Source organism: Podarcis melisellensis (genome assembly GCF_964234715.1).
Source record: "Podarcis melisellensis genome assembly, chromosome: 17".
In the NCBI taxonomy this organism is placed as follows: Eukaryota; Metazoa; Chordata; class Lepidosauria; order Squamata; family Lacertidae; genus Podarcis; species Podarcis melisellensis.
In genome coordinates, this window is record NC_138534.1 from 35,072,466 (window position 1) to 35,094,700 (window position 22,235).

General features: G+C 45.2%; 1 long non-coding RNA gene across 2 annotated transcripts; it reads left to right on the forward strand.

Annotated features, from left to right (window-relative positions):
* Window positions 1-15,938: 15,938 nt before the first annotated feature.
* LOC309360399 lies at window positions 15,939-20,949 on the forward strand. 2 transcript variants are annotated; one of them, XR_014164101.1, is made up of 2 exons: window positions 15,939-16,201; window positions 20,323-20,949. It is a non-coding gene; the product is annotated as an uncharacterized lncRNA (long non-coding RNA). The 2 variants fall into 2 exon arrangements; XR_014164102.1 differs by lacking the exon at window positions 15,939-16,201 and adding an exon at window positions 17,811-18,817.
* The last annotated feature ends 1,286 nt before the right edge of the window (window positions 20,950-22,235 follow it).

Below are 22,235 nucleotides of genomic sequence, written 5' to 3' on the forward strand. Positions count from 1 at the left end.
AAGTTTCATTGCCACTTTATTATACGCGATAACAGTGGCGTTCTATCACCAGCTGTCACTGTAAGCCTTGCCCTCCTCGAAAACCATGAGATCTTTGAGTTTGAGAGGAGAAGATGAGCTGTGTAATCAAATGGCTTCTCTTGTCAATTGTCACCGAATACTGGAGGGGAAAGCAAATTGTACCCAGCACATTGGCTAGAGAATGGGATAATTCCCACAGGCAGAGGGATAAAGGTCAATAGAATTACAGATTTGCAGAGCCCATCTCCAATATAATCATCATTCCCTTTGATTACTGTTTCTATCTCTCCAGTAATACCATGATCCTGGGCAGACCTGGAGAAGCACTGGGTTTGTTAACAGATGGCCAGCGGTATAAGATCCTCTCCTAATCATTGGGTCCTTGCAGCTTGCAAACATCCCTGTGGAGCTAAGATCTGTCTGTGTTACACAAAGGAGCCAACCCTTCGCTAGAGGGTCTCAATCAGACTGCAAATAAATGTTATTTCTTCCTCCACAACAGTGGGATTAAAAGGGGGGAGGAATCCTTTGGAAGCTATCAGCAACTGAATTTTTTATTCTTCTGCACATTTTCAACACATAACATTTAGTCTTAGTAATAGCACGTTTCAAGTGTTCAAAGCACTTTGCATGATGTATTTTACCATTAATCCATATAGGAGACTTGGATGGAGATGGAGGCAAGTATTTTCTCCACGTTGAAGGAAGGAGGCTGAGCTTGAGTAAAGAGGGCAGCAAAATAGCTTGAACCAGCACCATGGTAGGGATGGTTGCAGTTCTCTCAGTTTCTCATTTTCTAAATCTTAAATGCAATTTTACACATTTCTATAGCAATCTACCATTTAAAAAGAAAACCCTTGTCGAAATTCATCAGTCCTGTGGCCGTTGGATTGGTTTAATAGAATGGGATCTAATTCTTTGGGCTCTTTCCAGAAGTGACACACCACCATCTTTTAGGTTCAGAGTTTCAACTAACCAGATGGTAAGAGGTGACTCTGGGTCCCAGAACTTCTCTCTGGAACAAGGTCCAAGCATCATTGGCTGGGGGCAGGGCAGGTTCCGTATCTGATTTCCTCCTCTGATGTTTATAGGACTTGGGTTTCATTGTGTTGGGTTAGCCCCAGCTCTATAGCACTGTCTGCCTCTTTGCAGCTCTAATCCTATACCACTTAAGCACAGCAGAACTCAACAGGGTTTGTCTCTGAGTAGACATGTATAGCACTGCTATGTACTAAGCTTGGATTCTAGAACAATAGGCAAGTAGGATCCTAGAATGCAACAACTGATTGGCTTGCAGGAAAAGACAAATCAGGCTCCAGGAGGAAAGCAGAATCAGCCAATCAGATGGGAGTTATTGTGTAAATAATGTATATAAAGGCCTGAGGTTTGGGGGGCAATTCAATCACTGTTTTACAAGCTGCAATAAAGAGCATGAAATCACTACAGGATTCCGAGCATATTTCAGCACTGTACTTTTAAGATGGTCTTTATCCCTGCCAACTTGGTGCTCAGTTGCTCAAGGAACTCTATTAAATTAGAAAGCATACTGTGGTTTTTTCAAAGGGAAACAGTTAGGGCCAGAGGTAAAAGGTAAAGGTAAAGGACTGTCAAAGGCAACTATGGGGTTGTGGTGCTCATCTTGTTTTCAGGCTGAGGAAGCTGGCGTTTGTCCACAGACAACTTTTCGGCCAGCATGACTAAACAGCTTCTGGTGCAACGGGACACCATGACAGAAACCAGAGCACATGGAAACGCCATTTACCTTCCCAACGTAGTGGTACCTATTTATCTCCTCACACTGGTGTGCTTTCGAACTGCTATGTTGGCAGGACCTGGGACAGAGCAATGGGAGCTCACCCCCTGCAATGCCGATTTTTTTTGCCCAATGCGGGGCTCAAACCCATGTTTGAGATTAGGAGTCTCAAGCTCTACTGACTGAGCTATCTAAGGTAGGATCTGTAGTCCAACAATGTAAAGCTTTTGTTTTGCAAATTATTAGGTTTTTTTAAAAAATAATAATGGGTGGGGTAAGATAAATTTGTGAACAAATTTGGGTACAGCAAGTGCTTTTTTCTTTAAAAAAATGTTTAGGGTTACTCTCATTCCGTCTGAGACTCAGGAAACAGCTTGAGAGGAAATGAGGCCGCCATTGGGGAGAGCAATGGAACTGGCGATTCACCATGCTAGAGAAGAAACTATTTTTAAAAAAATTAGATTCACAAAATTTTTAGTGGTATACATACCCCTGCATCCCCACCACAGAAAAAAGCACTGGGTACAGCAAAGACTGGGACATGGGTGGCGCTGTGGGTTAAACCACAGAGCCTAGGACTTGCCGATCAGAAGGTCGGCGGTTCAAATCCCCGTGACGGGGTGAGCTCCCATTGCTTGGTCCCTGCTCCTGCCAACCTAGCAGTTCGAAAGCACATCAAAGTGCAAGTAGATAAATAGGTACCGCTCCGGCGGGAAGGTAAACGGTGTTTCCGTGTGCTGCTCTGGTTCGCCAGAAGCGGCTTAGTCATGCTGGCCACATGACCCGGAAGCTGTACGCCAGCTCCCTCGGCCAATAAAGCGAGATGAGCGCCGCAACCCCAGAGTCAGTCACGACTAGACCTAATGGTCAGGGGTCCCCTTACCTTTACCTTTACAGCAAAGACCTATTTGTTTGGAAATGGGCAACAATGTCCAGTTGCTATTTACTTTGATGGTTTGCTTTTGAAGCCGGAGCGAATTACACACATGCTCCCATCTCCATCCCAGAGTCCTTTGCTTATGACCTTCTACATGAAAATTAATAGCTTCCCTGTTGTGATTTCGCCCACACCCACAATTACCCCTTTAGTTACTGGTGACCATGAGCTAAATTGGAAATGCTTACAGGAAGCAATCCTCAAATCATATTCTGCGTGGCTGAGATGTGATCCATGTCCCACAGGAAACATTTATCTCATCTCCACTGCATTAATATGTTAATTTTTATTTCTGATGTTGATAGGAAATAGCAGCCTGGCAAAGGCCTTGGGAGGGCCAGCAAGAGCCTGGGTTTCACCCAGCGTGATCCTATAAAAGCTTGTGGTCAGAACCGTCAGCAACACTTTGAAATTAACGAGTTTCAGCGTGGGCTCCCTGGGGGCTCAGGGCTGGATGACTTGTTGCTGACCAACAAGAATAATCTCCCTGCCGCAGCTTTCCTGCTCCTGCTATGCATAAGAAATCTCTCTCTGACCCCCAACCCAAATAGCACCCCCCCTTCCCAGAAAGAAACAGACATTTACATTTGCTTCTTATATATTACGCTCATTTGTCCCCAAGGGGGAATATTTCCTGCATGATACCAGCATAATCTGCTGAATCTGCAAGTGGGGCAGTGAAGGCGCTTGCATGGAAATTGAAATATTTCACAAACGTCGCCGGGTTCTCTTCTCTTTGCATCTAGAGAGGTCATTATTCCTCTTTAATGTGGGGGCATGCGCCCCAGTTCAGTTCCATATTTATGAATGGTAAGAAAAGTAAAAACTCAGCATGGAGTGAGAAGGGAGGGAAAAGGCTTTGCGTGACAAAGCACTTGAATTTAAAGGGAAGGGCTTTATGGGTAATGGATCAAGCACATAGCCGTCAGGCGGGGAGCCGAGCTGGGGAACAAAAAGTTCGGGAAGAGGGAGACGCCATGAGAGAGCAGCTCAGTCGAGAAGCGATAGGTTGTGCCCAACATTGAGGAGGCCCATGGCCAGGTGCCATAAGAAAGCTGCAGAGATAGTGCAGGATAGTGCACACCCCGGAAATGATCTCTTTCAGCTTCTGCCTTCTGGAAGAAGGTACAGGGTTATAAAGACTAGGACTAGTCGTCTGAGAAACAAATGCGATTTTGGTTTTAATTGCATTGTAAGGAGTCTGCATGGGAGTATGTTGTATTTAAAAATGGGATATCAAAGTTTTTAGGGGGCTAACCAGGTTGGGATAGCTGGGATAGCAGGCTTGTTGGGTTTTGAATGTCTTATGTAGATTTTTCAATTTCGTTGTTCTATATGGGACAATGACAATAAAGATTATCATATCACACATGTGATGTCACGCACGCTCGTGAGTCGTGTGTGTGTGACGTCATGCAAGTCACACACGTGGCTGGTTCTATGATGGAACCAAACAGATAGTTCTGGATTGCAAAATGGAAAGCAGATGGGCAAGAGATTGACCATCTCTGCGATACATTAGAACAATGGTCCTCAATAAAGAAACATCTAAGAACTGCTAAAATTGAGCCCCTGTGATGATTACATTAAACTTCTTATTGCAATGAGTCTTTCAAGGTGAAGAGGGGAAATGTGGCTTTATTCCTTTTCCCCATTTGTTCTTTGCTAACAACGCTCTTTGGGGATAAAGAGATGGGATCTCTAGTAAATGAACACCAGGCTGTCAAAGTATTTGGAAACAAATGTTATCCTAGCCAATCAGGTGCCATTTGAGAGGTGTGCTGCTTAGTAAATCTTATTCCTGTGTTAGCAAGCCTGGAAGGGTGTCAGTATTATCACTGACCCTCAAAGTGACATATATATGGTTTTTACAGACATTTGAGAGATGAAAGGCTCCTGAGGCAGCTCAAAATTATACAAATGAGTTGTAAATGTGCTGTTTATGATGAGAGTCGATTGGGCTGCCTAACAACAGTATTTAAGAATCATGAAAGAGGTAAAATAGAACCACCATAGTTTATGGGGCACACATGCATTTTTCTTTTTTCTCGCTGTTGTCTCTGGTGATATGAGAATGCTATCTGTAGCCATGTATTTACCTTTGGTGCTTCAAGTGCAAATCATCACGTGATCCAGCAGTCAATGACTGATGAACATACAGGTGTAAGAACTGGCTGAGTCCACCTTTGCAATGCAAAAACTGTGAGGGCTGCATAAGGGGTTACCAAGAGGAAAGACCTTCTCTTGACAAAGCCAAGACTTTCCTCCAACTGCACGTTGATCAAAACTTCCACATAGGTGCCTCTTTTGAGAAACCAAAGGAAATATGAGATAATTTATACCAATAACCTAAAGCTACTACTCATTATTAGAAGGCCATACTCCCCCCAATTCCTAATTATTGTAACAAACAAAACAAACATCCCCAAAAAAAGTAAATCCTTTTTTCTCAATGTACCAATTAAAAAATTCTCTTTGTTATATCAACCAAAATGTTTTTGGTTGATTAATCTACCAAATTAAAGTGATTAAGGCTTGCCACTCTGTTAATTAATCAGTCCTTTCTGACTGTGTTCACATTTGTACTTGTCTTCTGAGAGATGATTCATTGTCTATATTGTCAACTTTTCTAATGTCACTGAAGGTCTTGTGATTCATCATTCAGAATGTTCAAGCGACTATTTGATCTCCTTGCTTGCAGAGCAAACCAAAGAAATGTTAATGTAGGCTTGGGAACTGAAAGCATATAAAATAAAACTCCCCAAGCTCTGATATTCATGATTCCTGTTATTTCTGATTGCAAATGGCTGGCACGGATTGTTTGCCCTGGAACCATGACCCTGCTTACTGGGGAGTGAATCTCATTGAACTCAGAGGAACTTACTTCTAAGTAGGCCTAGTTACAATTGCACTGTAAGCCCTTTAAGGCTGGCATACACAAACTCTTTCTAAAATGTATCTGAACACTGATAAGGGGACTTGTACTCCAGTAGAGTGTAAGGTGAGAACACCCTCTCCTTGTTGCCCGATATTCTGGTGGAACAAGAAGTCCAGCTTGAATTGCCACATTTGGTGCATTGGGTAGTTGGTTTTTCAAAAAGGTTGGCTTTCTTTTTTCTAAGATTAAACGATAATATCAAGTAGCCAATGAGATTTGGCTACTGTGTGGATAATGTCATTATATAATTTAATCAATAGATGGCGGCAGACTTAATTCTATCCGCTGGCTCCCTCACTGGTGTGTTCTCTGCGCCACCCATGGCAGATATATAATAATAATTAATATAATAATTGATTATTTATACCCCATCCATCTGGCTGGGTTTTCCCCAGCCACACTGGGCGGCTCCCAACAGAATATTAAAAACACAATAAAACATCAAACATTAAAAACTTCCCTAAACACGGCTGCCTTCATGAAGGGGAAATAATGCAAATTCAGAGTGGCTGGTTCCTCGGGAAAGAATATTGATGCAGGAGGGATGTCAGCTGAGCAGCACTCGAGACCAGGCACAAGATAAAGTAGTCATCGCAGGAGGGGACATTTTGGCTGCAAATATTCAATACAACTCTATCTTTAACTATGCTGGTGACTGCTATGTTCATTGTGCTATATGTGTGGAGTAATGGGTGTGCCTGTGAGCATGATCCTATGCATGCCTGCTCAAAAGGATGTCCTACTGAGCTCAGTAAAATTTACTCCCAGGTAAGCATGCATAGGGACGTGGGTGGCGCTGTGCGTTAAACCACAGAGCCTAGGACTTGCCGATCAGAAGGTCGGTGGTTTGAATCCCTGCGACGGGGTGAGCTCCCATTGCTCGGTCCCTGCTCCTGCCAACCTAGCAGTTCGAAAGCACGTCAAGTGCAAGTATATAAATAGGTACCACTCCAGCGGGAAGGTAAACAGCGTTTCTGTGCACTGCTCTGGTTCGCTAGAAGCGGCTTAGTCATGCTGGCCACATGACCCGGAAGCTGTACGCCAGCTCCCTTGGCCTATAGAGCGAGATGAGTGCCACAACCCCAGAGTTGGTCATGACTAGACCTAATGGTCAGGGGTCCCTTAACCTTTACCTTTAAGTGAGCATAGGATCACAGTTCTACTGTTCATTTCCAATACAGTGGTACCTCAGGTTACCTACGCTTCAGGTTACATATGCTTCAGGTAACATACGCTTCAGGTTACAGACTCTGCTAACCCAGAAATAGTGCTTCAGGTTAAGAACTTTGCTTCAGGATGAGAACAGAAATCGTGCTCTGGTGGCGCGGCGGCAGCGGGAGGCCCCATTAGCTAAAGTGGTGCTTCAGGTTAAGAAGAGTTTCAGGTTAAGAAGAAGAAGAAGAGTTTGGATTTGATATCCCGCCTTTCAGTCCTTTTAAGGAGTCTCAAAGTGGCTAACATTCTCCTTTCCCTTCCTCCCCCACAACAAACACTCTGTGAGGTGAGTGAGGCCGAGAGACTTCAGAGAAGTGTGACTAGCCCAAGGTCACCCAGCAGCTGCATGTGGAGGAGCGGAGACGCGAACCCAGTTCCCCAGATTACATGACTACCGCTCTTAACCACTACACCACACTGGCTCTCCAGAACAAATTAAGTTCTTAACCCAAGGTACCACTGTATATACATTGTAGGAACATTCACACCCAACCAGCTTTCCACTGTGCTGTTTCTGAAGGGCAACGTTGTTCTTACTTAACCAGTTCCGCAAATCTGCTGGTTTCAGGCCTTCTTGACCCATCACGACAACAGCAGACGGGAGAATCGTTCACTTCCCTCACAGTTCGCTGCATAGATCTGGGCAGTATAAAGAAACCAATCTTCCCCAAGTACATTTTATAGCATCCATTACTGAAATGTGTGACCACTTAAGAGGCAGAGTAGGCAATCTTGTTATTTCTCTTGGGAGTACTCAGGGATTGTATTACCACTGGAAAGACAAGACTACTCCACAAAGCTGAAACGCTGCCCTGCGCTGGAGCGAGCCTCTAGCCCTCCGAGAGTCCATTTAGCTATCAGGCCCCATCACGGGGAAATCACCCCTAGCTATTGAGCTTCTGGCTGGAGGAATCAATGGTAGAGATTTCAGGTCAGGCAACAGCAGAGGTGCCGACTCCTAGGGACTGAGGCAGTTTCGATCCCCCAGTATATTTTTTTAGGGGGGCAGAGCCCTTCAATTTTCAGAAGGTGCTCTGTTCCACCCCCTGAAGTCAGGACATAGCTCAATGCCACACATGTGAGGTCAAGATGTGGAACAACCTCACGTCGGGCCCCCTCTATCCTCTGGAGAAGCCAGCCCTCTAGGCAACAGACACTGTAGATTAGAAAATCCTCCTGAATTTGGGAGTCAGGTGCTCCAGGGCCAACTAATCCAGAGGCAGATTTAGAGGAATATGACTGGTTTGGTTACACTGGGCATGGAGACTCAGGGTCACCGTAACTATTATTTAGAATGGAGTGTGAGAGGCAGAGGGCAGCAAATTTTGGCATCACACAGGGCAATGCTGAAGTTTGAGATCCCAAGGTCTGCCACGGCCAAATCTGGCCTACCTCAGGTGTGGTGGAGGGTGTTTCTTCCACCACCAGTACAGTGGTACATCGGGTTAAGTACTCAATTCATTCCGGAGGTCCGTTCTTAACCTGAAACTGTTCTTAACCTGAAGCACCACATTAGCTAATGGGGCCTCCCGCTGCTGCCGCATTGCCGGAGCACGATTTCTGTTCTTATCCTGAAGCGAAGTTCTTAACCCGAGGTATTATTTCTGGGTTAGTGGAGTCTGTAACCTGAAGCGTATGTAAGCTGAAGCGTATGTAACCCAAGGTACCACTGTACTGCAAGCCCTGTAGACTTTTGTACATGAATTGTGGACGGGAGCAACCTTGTCGCTCATCCCCGGCAGCAGATGTCTTGAGCCAGTCCTCTGTACCTCATTTGTTTGAATCCTTTCTCCGCTTCTCGATCTCCCATCCGGGGGTCCTCCTGCCTTGTCCTCAGCTGTATGAAGTGTGAATTTTGCTTTGCTCTCCCATTATTTCATGTCTCCACCACTTCAGCGTGGTGTAGTGGTTAAGAGCGGTGGACTCGTAATCTGGTGAACAGGGTTCACGTCTCCGCTCCTCCACATGCAGCTGCTGGGTGACCTTGGGCTAGTCACACTTCTCTGAAGAGTCTCTCAGCCTCACTCACCTCACAGAGTGTTTGTTGTGGGGGAGGAAGGGAAAGGAGAATGTTAGCTGCTTTGAGACTCCTTAGGGTAGTGATAAAGCGGGATATCAAATCCAAACTCCTCCTCCTCTTCTTCTTCTTCTTCTTCTTCTTCTTCTTCTTCTTCTTCTTCTTCTGGTGACCAGGTGCTTTTCTGCGCCCTGAGATCTGACCCTTAAAAGACATTCAGGGATGGGCATTAAATCGAATAGGTAAAGGTAAAGGGACCCCTGACCATTTGGTCCAGTCGTGACCGACTCTGGGGTTGTGGTGCTCCTCTCGCTTTATTGGCCAAGGGAGCCAGCGTACAGCTTCCGGGTCATGTGGACTAAGCCGCTTCTAGCGAACCAGAGCAGCAGACAGAAATGCTGTTTACCTTCCCGCTGGAGTGGTACCTATTTATCTACTTGCACTTTGAGGTGCTTTCGAACTGCTAGGTTGGCAGGAGCTGGGACCGACAACGGGTGCTCACCCCATTGCAGGGATTCGAACCGCCGAACTTCTGATCGGCAAGCCCTAGGCTCTGTGGTTTAACCCACAGCGCCACCCGTGTCCCATAAAAAAATGTGGCAATGCAAAACGGGACCAATCCTACACAGGTAAGCACTGGGGAAGTTAAGAGGTAAGTACCCCCCTCTCTCTTTCTTTCTCCCTCCCTCTCCTCTTTGGAGAACTGGCTGGTGACTCACTCTGTGCAGTTCCTGGATGTCCTTCTTGCTGGCAAGCACACAGAAGCTTTCTGGCTTCTCTCCTCATTACAGTTAAGCACAGTGGCAACATCAGCTTTGATGAGATTGTGAACATTTCCCAGCAAATGCAGCACTGGTCCTTGGCCCAGAAACCATTAAAGAGATCCTGACAAGGCCCAGTTTGTTGGCAGCAATATTGCTGGCAGGCACTTCCATGATGTCATTGAAGACATCAAGAGTGGCAAGAGTGGGGCAGCTGAATGCAACAACCACACAGCAAGTTCTGTAGAGTAAACCTTAGCAATAAAAATGCAGTTTGTCTGATCTCCCCCAAAAAGGTTTCTAGCATTGAGCCAGACACTTAATTTTAAAAAATATTTTAAAAAGCTGGGTTGTAAATAACAGCAAGGAGCTGTATGGTGTGTGTGTTTTTTTAAAAAAGGAGTTGATCCAGCTTCAAATCCTCTTCTCAGATAAGGACAGAATGAAATAAATATCAGTCTTTGCTGCAATGAAGCTAAAACATTTGTGCCATTAAATGGGTGGAGGCACTTAACACATTTGTTTTCTTTTAAGGATAGCAGCCTCAGGGAAGTGGAAGCAGAACTGAATTAGAACCAAGGCACACAGGGAAGGTGGTTTCTTTTTTGAAAACTTTACCCAAAACAGGCTTGCCCAAAAGGGAGCTTCCATCTCTGGCCTAATAGCAGCTTTGGGGGTGAGGAGGATTTGAGCAATTAACCCTCTCTGTGGTGTGTGCCATGGCTCCAACCTCAGTTGCAGGAGAGGCACAGCTACACTTGCTGAAAGAGTAAAAAAACACATTAAATACACCCAGCTGTTAACTCACTTTAACACTGCATCCGTTCTGGTCCTGAGGCTTTGATTCCCTAACGATATAATGAAATAGCACATGCTGTTTAGGGCCAGTCTGGTGGTTCTGCTGTGCTTTGTTAAGAGAAAACTCCATTTAAAAATAAGTTTGAACATTTCAAAATATTATAGTTAACATTGATGTTGTGCCCCTTAGGTAAAGTGCTACCATGAGGCATTAGCTTGTTGTTTAATCGTTTAGTCGTGTCCGACTCTTCGTGACCCATGGACCAGAGCACGCCAGGCACTCCTGTCTTCCACTGCCTCCCGCAGTTTGGTCAAACTCAGGCTGGTAGCTTTGAGAACACTGTCCCACCATCTCGTTCTCTGTCGTCCCCTTCTCCTTGTGCCCTCCATCTTTCCCATCAGGGTCTTTTCCAGGGAGTCTTCTCTTCTCATGAGGTGGCCAAAGTCTTGGAGTCTCAGCTTCACGATCTGTCCTTCCAGTGAGCACTCAGGGCTGATTTCCTGAAGAATGGAGAGGTTGGATCTTCTTGCAGTCCATGGGACTCTCCCTAAGCTAATGCCATGAGGTCTTAAAACAGACCTTTTAGATAGATTATTACAATAGTGCAGATGAGAGACTGAACCTAAGACAGAGTATCTTTCCAAAGGCTGGAGCTGTTGATAATCCATATTTTTCTCTCCTTAAACGCTCCTTGGTAATCCAATCATTCACTAAATTACACAGTGTGTGTGTGTGTGTATTATGTATATATGTATATATATCTAAAATGGAGGGATTTTGCTGCAGAAACTGTTGCGGACCAGGCAAGAGTTCCAACTCTGATAACTGGGATTGACTCCTTAGTCAGATGCCAGTGAGTCAGCTGGGCTCCCACTCTGAATCCCTTTCCTAAACAGGGTCTTTGGAAGTAGGAGGTGAGGCTTTTAGGGAACATGATCAAGCCAAGCCAATTATAACAAGGCCAAGACATGTGCGCCCTCCCTGTGGAATGCCCTCCCATCAGCTGTCAAGCAGATATCGGGTAAATATTTTTTCCATGCAAAAGACAATGTTTCTTATACAGTGTACACTCAGGTTGCGAACATGATCTGTATGGGAGGCACGTTCACAACCCGCAGCATCCGCAACCTGCTGTGCCACGTCTGCGCACACATTCGGCGCTTCTGCACATGCACAAAGTGCGATTCAGTGTTTCTGTGCATGCGCGAGCTCCGAAACCCGGAAGTAACCCGTTCCGGGTGCCTTGGCATCCTCAATATATAAATGGTTCCACAGTGTGTAGGTTGTTGCATATCCAGTTATCCTAACTTGAAACACTATGGGCATGAGCTGTGACCTCCCTCAAACGCCTTGTGATGGCCTGTGATTCGGACTCAGAGGCTGAACCTGGGGAATCCCAGCCTGCACAGGGGTCCCCGCCTCCAGAACCAGCTGAGTCGGGGCTGGGGGTTGAACCTGAAGGGTCCTCATCTGTGCTGGATCCTCAGGTGCAGGCACCAGCTGAGTCTGCTCTGGCCCCTGAGGGGATGGAGGACCCATTGCCTGCAGGTGCTCCACTCTCAGCCCCGTCAGCGGAAGCTGAGGTTGCCTCTGGGTCCGGTAACCCTCCAGCCTCTCCTGAGCTGCAGAGGCTCAGGGCAGAGAGGCGGAGGGAACTAGTTCCCGCAGGAGGAGTGCTCGCCTCCAGGCCAGGAGAGGTAAGTCACCTATGCCTTGGGGCAGATAAAAGCCAGCCAGCCCAGTCCCAGGTTGCGGGAGCAACGTTGTTGGTAGGCTGTTCCTGTCCTACTCCTCTGCCAGTGTTCCTGACCTCACCCGACTCCCTGCCTTGGACCCAGCTACAGCTTTGATGGGCAGCCTCCATACCGCACCCTCGACCTCGAACTGGACTTGGACCTCGCCTCTCGGTTAGCCCCCAGGACCAGCACACCCCTGTTGTAATTTTGAACTGTATTCTTCTTCTCTGGAAGGGTCAGGCTGGGAAGGCGGTCTCCACTGTTCCTCCTGCCCGGTCCCTGATAGTAGTTTTACTTACCCCCGATGTGACGTGGTTATGCCAGGTACTTGTATGTTTCTCTACATCCAAACTCAACATCATTATCTGCCACTGACAGGAGACCAGGAAATGTAGTTTTTGACCGCTATGAAATGTCATTTTGCCCAGAGGCTTTTCTTATCAGCCCACATGGCATCTCACTTAAGGAAGCTGACAACATTCTTCTAAGCCACGCTGGGGACCAAACTTCAGCAGATCATTGAAGCTCACCTCAAATAAAATTGGTGCCTGAGTTTGATTTTTTCCTCTCCCCTCCCTATCCCTATTCCCTTGTGTGCCATTTTTGGTTAGATCATAAGCCTGCAGACAGGGACTGTTTTGTATTAATTGACTGTATGTAAGCCACTCTGGGAGCCTTTCCGACTGAAGCACAAGGCACAAATTAATTTATGAATTCACACTTTTCAAAAACCTAACCATCCTTCAAAATTCTCACTTCTCTGATTTTTTTATTTTTTTTTATTTTTTTGCCGTGCGGTTCCCGGTCATGTAATATGTATGAAAATGCATGCTCTAGGTTAAAGACTGGATAAAAATGCACATGTCACTGAACAGGATATTTCAAAATGCATTACATTCAGGAAACTGGCTTTGCAAAAAAAAAAAAATGTGTGCGTTAGGCAAAATTGCAAACAGAAGTGGGTATATTAGGAGAAATTCAGTGGTGGATTCTCATGAGGACATTTTTTAAACAAATAATAATAATAATACTCAAAATGTTTGGAAATGTAAAGAATTTTTTTTAAAAGAGAAATGCAGAGAGACCACCATTGACAGATTTCCGTAAGAGACAGGGAAATAAATAAACAAATGTAGAAGAAATGAACCTCAGAAATAAAACCTCTTTCTCTGCCTTAGATTATATTACTTGGAGCTTTCAGTGTCACTTCTGGTGCCCTGGCCTCACTCAGTCACCATGTGCCAGGTCTTCCATCAGCTTCTGTCGCAGGAATCAGCCCCTTCGCTGGTGACATCTTCTGCTACTTAGGTTCTTGCAGTGTAGCTTTACACTGTGCAGAAATATGGCTCTTTTCCAAACCTGAAATGGTGAGCCGATTAGATGCACGACAGGTGTTAAGACCTCGCAGCATCTAATGCCGGCGACTGACAAGGCGTGATCTGAAATTAATGAGGCACACGAGGAAGCCAGGATTTTCACACAAGATGGTCTTTAAAAATAATAATAATGCAGTCAAAACCAGTTAGTGCCTAATCTGCCCGTATATTGCAGAATGCCCTAGGAAGCACAGAAGCGTGGTGTAGAATTAGAAATTTGCCCTCTTAAGTCTCGTCTCCATCAGTGGGAGAGGGAGGGTTTCTGATGACAATCGGAGTCTGCCTCACTGCTTCTCTCTGTCTGTCTGTCTGTCTCTCTCTCTTTCTCATAATCCACATGTAAGCCACCGCAGATCTTTCAGACTGCAAAGGTATATATGCCAGTGTCACCATTTTGAAAGGTAACTGAGGGTAAAACGGAGAGCCTATGTTGAGCACAGGAAATGAAACCCACTGCCATTCTTAAATTCATCAGAGATTTACATATTTTCCTTATTTATTTACTTCATGCCAGGAGTCACTTTCTGTGAAATATCTCCAAGCAATTTCACAGTATAAGCATCAAAGGTAAATAAAATCTGTGGCAAGTCAGCATGACATACCAATGATAAATTTAAGATTGGGACTGGCTGAGGACTGGCAAGTGAAATGGTCCCAGTTTTATGGAGGATGAGTTGGGGAAGGGAGGTTTTCTTGCATGAGGCTCTGGCAGGAATCAAACATTGCCCGTACAAATTTGATGTTAGTTATTATAAAGAAGGGACGCGGGTGGCGCTGTGGGTTAAACCACAGAGCCTAGGACTTGCCGATCAGAAGGTTGGCAGTTCAACTCTCCGTGACAGGGTGAGCTTCCATTGCTCGGTCCTTGCTCCTGCCAACCTAGCAGTTCGAAATCACGTCAAAGTGCAAGTAGATAAATAGGTACCACTGTGGTGGGAAGGTAAACAGCATTTCTGTCTGCTGCTCTGGTTCATCAGAAGTGGCTTAGTCATGCTGGCCACATGACCCGGAAGCTGTACGCCAGCTCCCTTGGCCAATAAAGCGAGATGAGCGCCACAACCCCAGAGTCGGTCCCGACTGGACCTAATGGTCAGGGGTTCCTTTACCTTTACCTTTAGAACATGCAAATACCTCTCTGTTACACTGGGCACTACAATTCTGGGGGATGATATAAAGTGCCTAGATGTGATCCTATCAGCACACAAGCAGCAATATTATGAACTGAGAGAGAGAACTCTTGAAACACTCACAGGGCAAAGTTCATATTTACTGAGTCAATTCAAAATTGAGTCAAGAGGAGTTTGCCCATCAGATTGTAGAAGTGAATGCCTGACATTCGTTCTTGCCTTAAGAGGGTTTTCTCATGTACCTTCTTTACAGGCCGTTGGGTTGGAGGACTTGCTTTCCCATGATGTCATCTCGTTTGGCTATCTGAGTAAATGAGGCAACCATGTGACTTGGCAGGTCACACAAGTCCCAGAAAAACAGCATCCACGTAAATACAGCTTCACGGAAAACTTGCTCCAGTATGACCTTTCATGTGAAAGGCCAATGCAATCTGTTCCAGGATTGGTGGTTCCAGCAGAAGCACAGCACCCAGATGTATGGGGCCACTTCATGGAAAAGCAGCTCCAAGTGTCCCTGTTTTCCAGGGACAGTCCTGAATTTACAGAAACCATCCCAGTTTCTGGTTTGATCCCGCTTTTCCTTAGGACGTCCCTATTTTCATCAGATAAGTGTTGGAGGGTATGGAATTATGTGACCTCTGAGTCAAGGAAATAAGTAAGTATACAACCTTTAGAAGACATCTGAAGGCAGCCCTGTACAGTGGTACCTCGGGTTGCATACTCTTCAGGTTACAGATGCTTCAGGTTACAGACGCTTCAGGTTACAGACTCCGCTAACCCAGAAATAGTACCTCAAGTTAAGAACTTTGCTTCAGGATGAGTACAGAAATCGTGCTCTGGCGGCGCGGCAGCAGCAGGAGGCCCCATTAGCTAAACTGGTGCTGAGAACAGTTTCAGGTTAAGAATGGACCTCCGGAACGAATTAAGTTCTTAACCCGAGGTACCACTGTATAGGGAAGGTTTTTCAAAATGTTTAATGCTTTATTATGTTTCTATATATGTTGGAAGCCATCCAGAGTGGCTGGGGCAACTCAATCAGATGGATAGGGTATAAATATTATTATTGCTGCTGTTGTTGTTGTTGAATAGGACGTCCCTATTTTCATCGGAGAAATGTTGGGGGGTCTGCTTCATCCACTGGAGTGGATAGCAACCCTGACTCTGGGAACAACTCCTAAGCTCTCCTCTGCTGCTCAGATTCACTGTGACATCACCCCCCCCCCAGCTTTTGTGACATCATTACTGCCCATCCAGCTGTTCCCTGGGGCTTCGTCACTGCCACAAAATCCCTTACCTGTTTGAGCATCTAACATGCAGCTTCGCAGAGGCCTGGAAAATCCCAACCAGCAGGACAGGAGGAGGGGATACACAGATCTGCAAGATGCCAAATTCACAAAGCCGGCAGCTGAAAGGGAACAAGAAGGGCAGGAGCAAAAGAATCTGGGCTACTTGCAACTTTTGTCGTCCAAGCGTCCTCCAAGTGACCTCATGCAGAGTGGCTGGGACAACCTAGTCAGATGGGTGAAGAGTTGTTGTTGTTGTTGAATAGGACATCCCTATTTTCATCAGAGAAATGTTGGAGGGTATGCAGTTATCATTCTTTGGCAATGACAAACTGCATCCATTTTTGAGGTTGTAGCTCCGTATAAGGAGCATCCAGGGCTTTGAAGCCCTCTCCCTCCAGTAAAACGGAACAACAAACCGACTCATTTTTTAATGAAAAATGGTAATAGCATCCCAACAAAAGAATGCTTAGGTCATTCGGCTCAAGTATAAATAATCATCATCATTATTGTGCGGCCGCATCCCACCCCCGCACCCCCGTTGCACCTGGGAGCTCTAGCCAAAGAGGGATTTAATTAAATCCTCATGCCAGATTGACAGATGAATGGAGCGATCGCTGATTCATGAATGGCTGGCCAGAAGGCCAGGAGCCAAGCCTCGTGAATAGAGCTTTTCACTTGGTGACCTGTAGCTTTAACGCCGGGTGCCATGCCGAGGAGGCCAGGAGGAGGGCTCGACTGTTGGGCTTTGCGGTAAGCAGATGTAGGGCACTGCCCTGATAACGGACGGATTACATAATCTGGCAAATACGCAAACGTCCAGAAGCCCATATGCTCTCCATTGTCCTGCTGAGGTTTATCCATATTTTATGGATGCTGGACAGGAAAGGATTGTCAGATAAGGGACCTGCCTGCACTATGTCTGCTGCAAAAGATACTTTGAGTGGAAGGTTAATTTGCTGAAGAAATAGTGCAAAAGAATGGGGGGGGGGAAGAGAATAAAAATGGGGAAAAAAATGTAATTGGTTATTTTGTTTGATAATTTGTTCTGTTGGAATTGTTTAATAAAATAATAAATATTTATTAAAATATTTAATAAAAAAATAAGCATGGTATATACGCAGTGCCTGGGACCTAGAATTCCACTCTGCATCTTGAAAACAAATGGGCATGTAGACCTCTCTCGAAGGGACCCAGGAATTATGTCGTATTTCATGTCATGGAGGCCACTTCGAAAAAATAGGTCTCTTCAAATATATCTTCTCCTTCGCTGTTGCTGTCCAATCCAGCTGCTGCCAAATGAATGGGGAGTGAAGGTTCTGGTGAGGTGAGATCTGAAAAAGTAAAAAAGGTAAAAGGTAAAGGACCCCTGGACGGTTAAATCCAGTCAAAGGCGACTATGGGGTTGCAGTGCTCATCTTGCTTTCAGGCTGGGGGAGCCAGAGTTTGTCCACAGACAGCTTTCTGGGTCATGTGGCCAGCATGATTAAACTGCTTCTGGTGCAACGGGACACGGTGACAGAAACCAGAGTGCACGGAAATGCCGTTTACGTTCCTGCCACAGTGGTACCTATTTATCTACTTGCACTGGTGTGCTTTCGAACTGCTAGGTTGGCAGGAGCTGGGACAGAGCAATGGAAACTCACCCTGACACAGGGATTCGAACCACCAGCTTTCTGATCTGCAAGCCCAAGAGGCTCAGTGGATTGACCACAGCGCCACCTTCATCCCCTCTGAAAAAGTAACAACTGTGGGAAATGGAAGGAGCCATACCAGACAGCAGGCATGACCTGGAAGCTCTTTTGAAGAGGTCAGACTTTTGCCCCATGAGCTATCTGGCCTATTAATGTTCAGAACGTTCTTTGCTGATTAGGAGCACAGGAATATCATATCATACAAGGTAGCCAAAGCCCAATGGTATGGAGAGTGCCTTATATTAAGCCAGACCATTGGTCTGTCTAGTTCAGTACTGTTTGAAGCTGCTTTGAAGTATAAGTAGTTAATTAATTAATTAATTAAATCAACAAAAAGGGGCAAAGCCATAAGGAGCACCATTTGAACTTCCTATGATTTCTACCACTCTCAACAGCGAGTAGGGTTCCCCTTATCCCTGGCCTTTCTCCCAGCTGTTTTTCATGCACTTGCCTAGTTTCCTTCTTAACCTTTCGCCAGCAGTTGTCCAGGTCTAATCTCATGATTTTCTTCCCTGGGTGTGTGTACGATGGCCAAGGTGCAATATTCTGCTAGCATCTCCTCGGTCCTAATGCCTGTTGATTTCTTCCAGGCCTCAGAAATAACTTTCACCTGTCTCCCTTCCATATCACAGGTTGACATCCCCTTTCAATGGGAATTGCAGTAGCATTATTCAAGCTAAATTTGCCCCCTCATAGGTGCAATTGCATGATTTCCTGGCTGTAGGCTAAGGTGACTGAATGCCACAGTCCATGCAAGTTGAAAGGACGGTGATTTGACTACTGTAGGGACCTTGGATGACACTGTGGCTACACCTGCCCTGCTGTGAAGCCAGATTTAATTCTGGATGGAGGCTGTGATATAATTTATCAAACTGGTGTCTCCAAGGAAACCTAAGGGTCATTAGGCAGGAGCAGTCCATCAATCGCTTTTCAGGTGGCTCATGTGATGTTGACAGCTCTGGCTATAGCTTGATGTTGCTATTTCCTCCTTCCTGCCTTGCTAACCAAACCATTCGTATGAGAGCCTTCTCCAGTATGACCTCAGTGATGCAAATACTGCTGCATTGTGTCTTCTTTCTGCCCTATTCCATCAGAAGCTGCAGACAACATGCAATAAGCAGATCAGAATACAGTTATCCACTCCACCAAAAGCGTAACATGTATTTATTTAATTTTAATTTCCCTCTTTGTCCTTATATTCTGAAGCAATATTTCTAATTTGATTTAATATTTTCCAATTTGATTTGAATTAATTTTATAATGAAATGATTTTAGAACGTTGTACTATTTTATTGTTGTTAGCCACCCTGAGCCCGGCTTCGGCTGGGGAGGGCAGGATATAAATAAAATTTATTATTATTATTATTATTATTATTATTATTATTATTATTATTATTATTGTCAAAACAAACACCAATGGAAATAAGGGACAACCTTATCTTGTTTCTTTTTCTATTTGACATTTGTCTGCAAGAATATTATTTACTAAAAATTTTGCGGATTGGTCAGTATAGATCGCTTTAATTCCCGCCAGAAAAGAATTACTTATTTCCATTTTCTCTAATACCTTAATCAGAAATGACCAAGAAATAGTATCAAAAGCTTTCTCCGCATCTAAAAAGATTAATGCGGCCCATTACATGTATAAAATTTTAAGATGCATCCATATTTTAGGGTAAAATGCCTACAAAATGCATATTTTATTTTTAAATACATACAGAAATAATGTGAATTTTGTGCATTAAAAAATGCACAGATGGGTGTGGAAACAGAGCAGGGTTGAATTAAAAATAGACACATGCAAAACTGATGTGCAGGGCCATCTTAAGTATATCCAGCGCCATGGTGCAAAGATCCCTCCAGCGCCCCCCACCCCATTTCCCAGAGTTGTCGACCTTTTCCCAAACCTCTGCTGCATGCCTGCCAGCCATATGGTTGACGGGGCACAGCTGGTGAGCATGCAGGGAAAGGGGAGGCCGCCAGCAAAGCCGCACAGCTCCCCCACTCACTGGGGCGCCCCCAACAGGCCAGTGCCCCGGCGCAATGTGCCAGTAAGCCCAATAGAAAAGATGGCTCTGCTGATGTGGAAATAGGCAGGTACTCTCTTTTCAACATGACTTTTGCTCCAGCTCCCAGGAGATATGAGGTTGCCGGCTCCTCCCACCTTCCCCTGGCTTCCAAAGTTACTGGTAGTGGCCCAGGAAAGAGACACCGCTCCCAAGTCATGGAGGGAGAGGGCCTGGGTGGAAAGAAAGGTCTAGTGTTACTCCTTGCAAAATCTTCCGTGTCTCTTGAAAAGGAAATACCCAGTGACAAAGTTTGAGATGCTTGCTTCCTAAGCATTTTGCAGAATAGCTAAGAATTTATTCATGGGAAATTGTTGATGGGAAATGCATCCGAAAACTTAGATCTCATTTCCCCGAGAGCCCCAGATGTGAGAGTAAATGATTACACACCAAGACAGTACTGTGATCTATGCAAAAGGAAAAGGAAGGAGGGGAAATGTAAATTTGTAATGGGTACAGGAAGGTGAATTTAGCCAAGAGGAAGCTGTATTTATGATGGGCTGGAGGGGAAAATAGGCCGCCTGATTTGTGGTAATTTATAAATCTGTGATTTATTTCTCTTTTCACTGGCATGTGCTGTATGGCGCTGGAACTTACAGGGTAAGGAAGAAGAGCCAGAAGCGTAAAGAAGTAAAAGCATTCAGAAGTGGAGAATGCATAATGCCTGGCAAGACCATATATTTCTCTGGTGACAAAGTCAGCAAAAATCCTTTAGGCCAATGGTGGAGCTGAGGGACAGCTATTAATCAGGGTGGAGTTAGTCTATTATCCGGAAGAAAAGGACATTATTGAGGAGGTCTGGCCCCCTTCCACATCTGAGTGAAATTCATATAGCCTCATAACCTGATTGTTGAAGAGAAAATTGGCCATCGACGCCAACTGGCAGCCTTATTAGTTTGGAAGATGGAGCTGTGATCATATTACACCTGGATTGGTCACCCTTGGCTTCAGCTGAACATTTTTTTGTGGTGGTTCTTTCTCTAGTTGTGTCATAATGGGAGGTGTAAATCAGGACCTCTTCTTACTGTCTTAGAGCAATGTCCCTCCACTAATTGGACCCACTATCTCTCAGATGCATTGCTACATAGTGGAATAATAGGTGCGAAATTGGAGGCGGTTTTTAAAATCTCCAGAACCGTATCCTATTTAGGCCTCCTGAACAAAATGATAATAATTAAATGAACAGTCTCTTTCTGGCGTGAAAATAAATTGAGGTTTTCAAGGTATTTTACACCTCGTTTCACTTTTATGTCTAGCTGAGCTGATGAGTTACTTCCAAGACGGCATGACATTCCTTGGTATTGCTCATTGCAGACATTTCTTTAGGTATTGGAACAGAAAATGGACCTGCTCTGAGGATCATCCTGACCAGCACACAAGCACTTGGGTGTGTGTACTTAGAAGTAAATCTCAGTGAGTTCAGTGAGGTTTACTCACATGAGATTTGAGCCTAAGGATGGAAAGAGGGTGTGATGAGAAATCGAACAGCAAAAGAACTGTTTCAGACAACTGTTTGGGCAGGCTGTCTAGCCTCAAGCAAGAAGGTACACCTGGAAACAGGTAGTGGTATCAAATAGCTGGTAAGTGGCAATCTTAAGAAGCTGCATAACAAGAATTAGCAAGACCAGAGACGGAAGCCAGCTCCTTAGTACCAAGGACAGCTACAGAGCAGCACATGTTGTTGTTTAGTCATTTAGTTCTGTCCAACTCTTCGTGACCCCATGGATCAGAGCACGGCAGGCACTCCTGTCTTCCACTGCCTCCCGCAGTTTGGTCAAACTCATGTTTGTAGCTTCAAGAACACTGTCCAACCATCTCGTCCTTTGTCGTCCCCTTCTCCTTGTGCCCTCCATCTTTCCCAACAGGGAGTCTTTTCTTCTCATGAGGTGGCCAAAGTATTGGAGCCTCAGCTTCAGGATCTGTCCTTCCAGTGAACACTCAGGGCTGATTTCCTTCAGAATGGATAGGTTTGATCTTCTTGCAGTCCATGGGACTCTCAAGAGTCTCCTCCAGCACCATGATTCAAAAGCATCAATTCTTCGGCGAACAGCCTTCTTTATGGTCCAGCTCTCACTTCCATACGTCACTACTGGGAAAACCATGACTTTAACTGTACGGCCTTTGTTGGCAAGGTGATGTCTCTGCTTTTTAGGATGCTGTCTAGGTTTGTCTTTGCTTTTCTCCCAAGAAGCAGGCGTCTTTTAATTTTGTGACTGCTGTCACCATCTGCAGTGATCATGGAGCCCAAGAAAGTAAAATCTCTCACTGCCTCCATTTCTTCCCCTTCTATTTGCGAGCAGCACATAGGTTGACACAAAGGGTCGCAGAGTTCAAGAAGCCTGTATATCATGAGGCAGACGTCCCTCTCTATGTGGTCTCTTGTTTCAAATGCTCAGCAGAGCAGAACAGGACCCAGGTATGGGGAAGCAGCTCCCGCACAACAACTAGTAAGTATGACTTGGGCTTCAGTTCATAAACCAGAGCTGGGGAACCTCCAGATGCTGCTGGACTC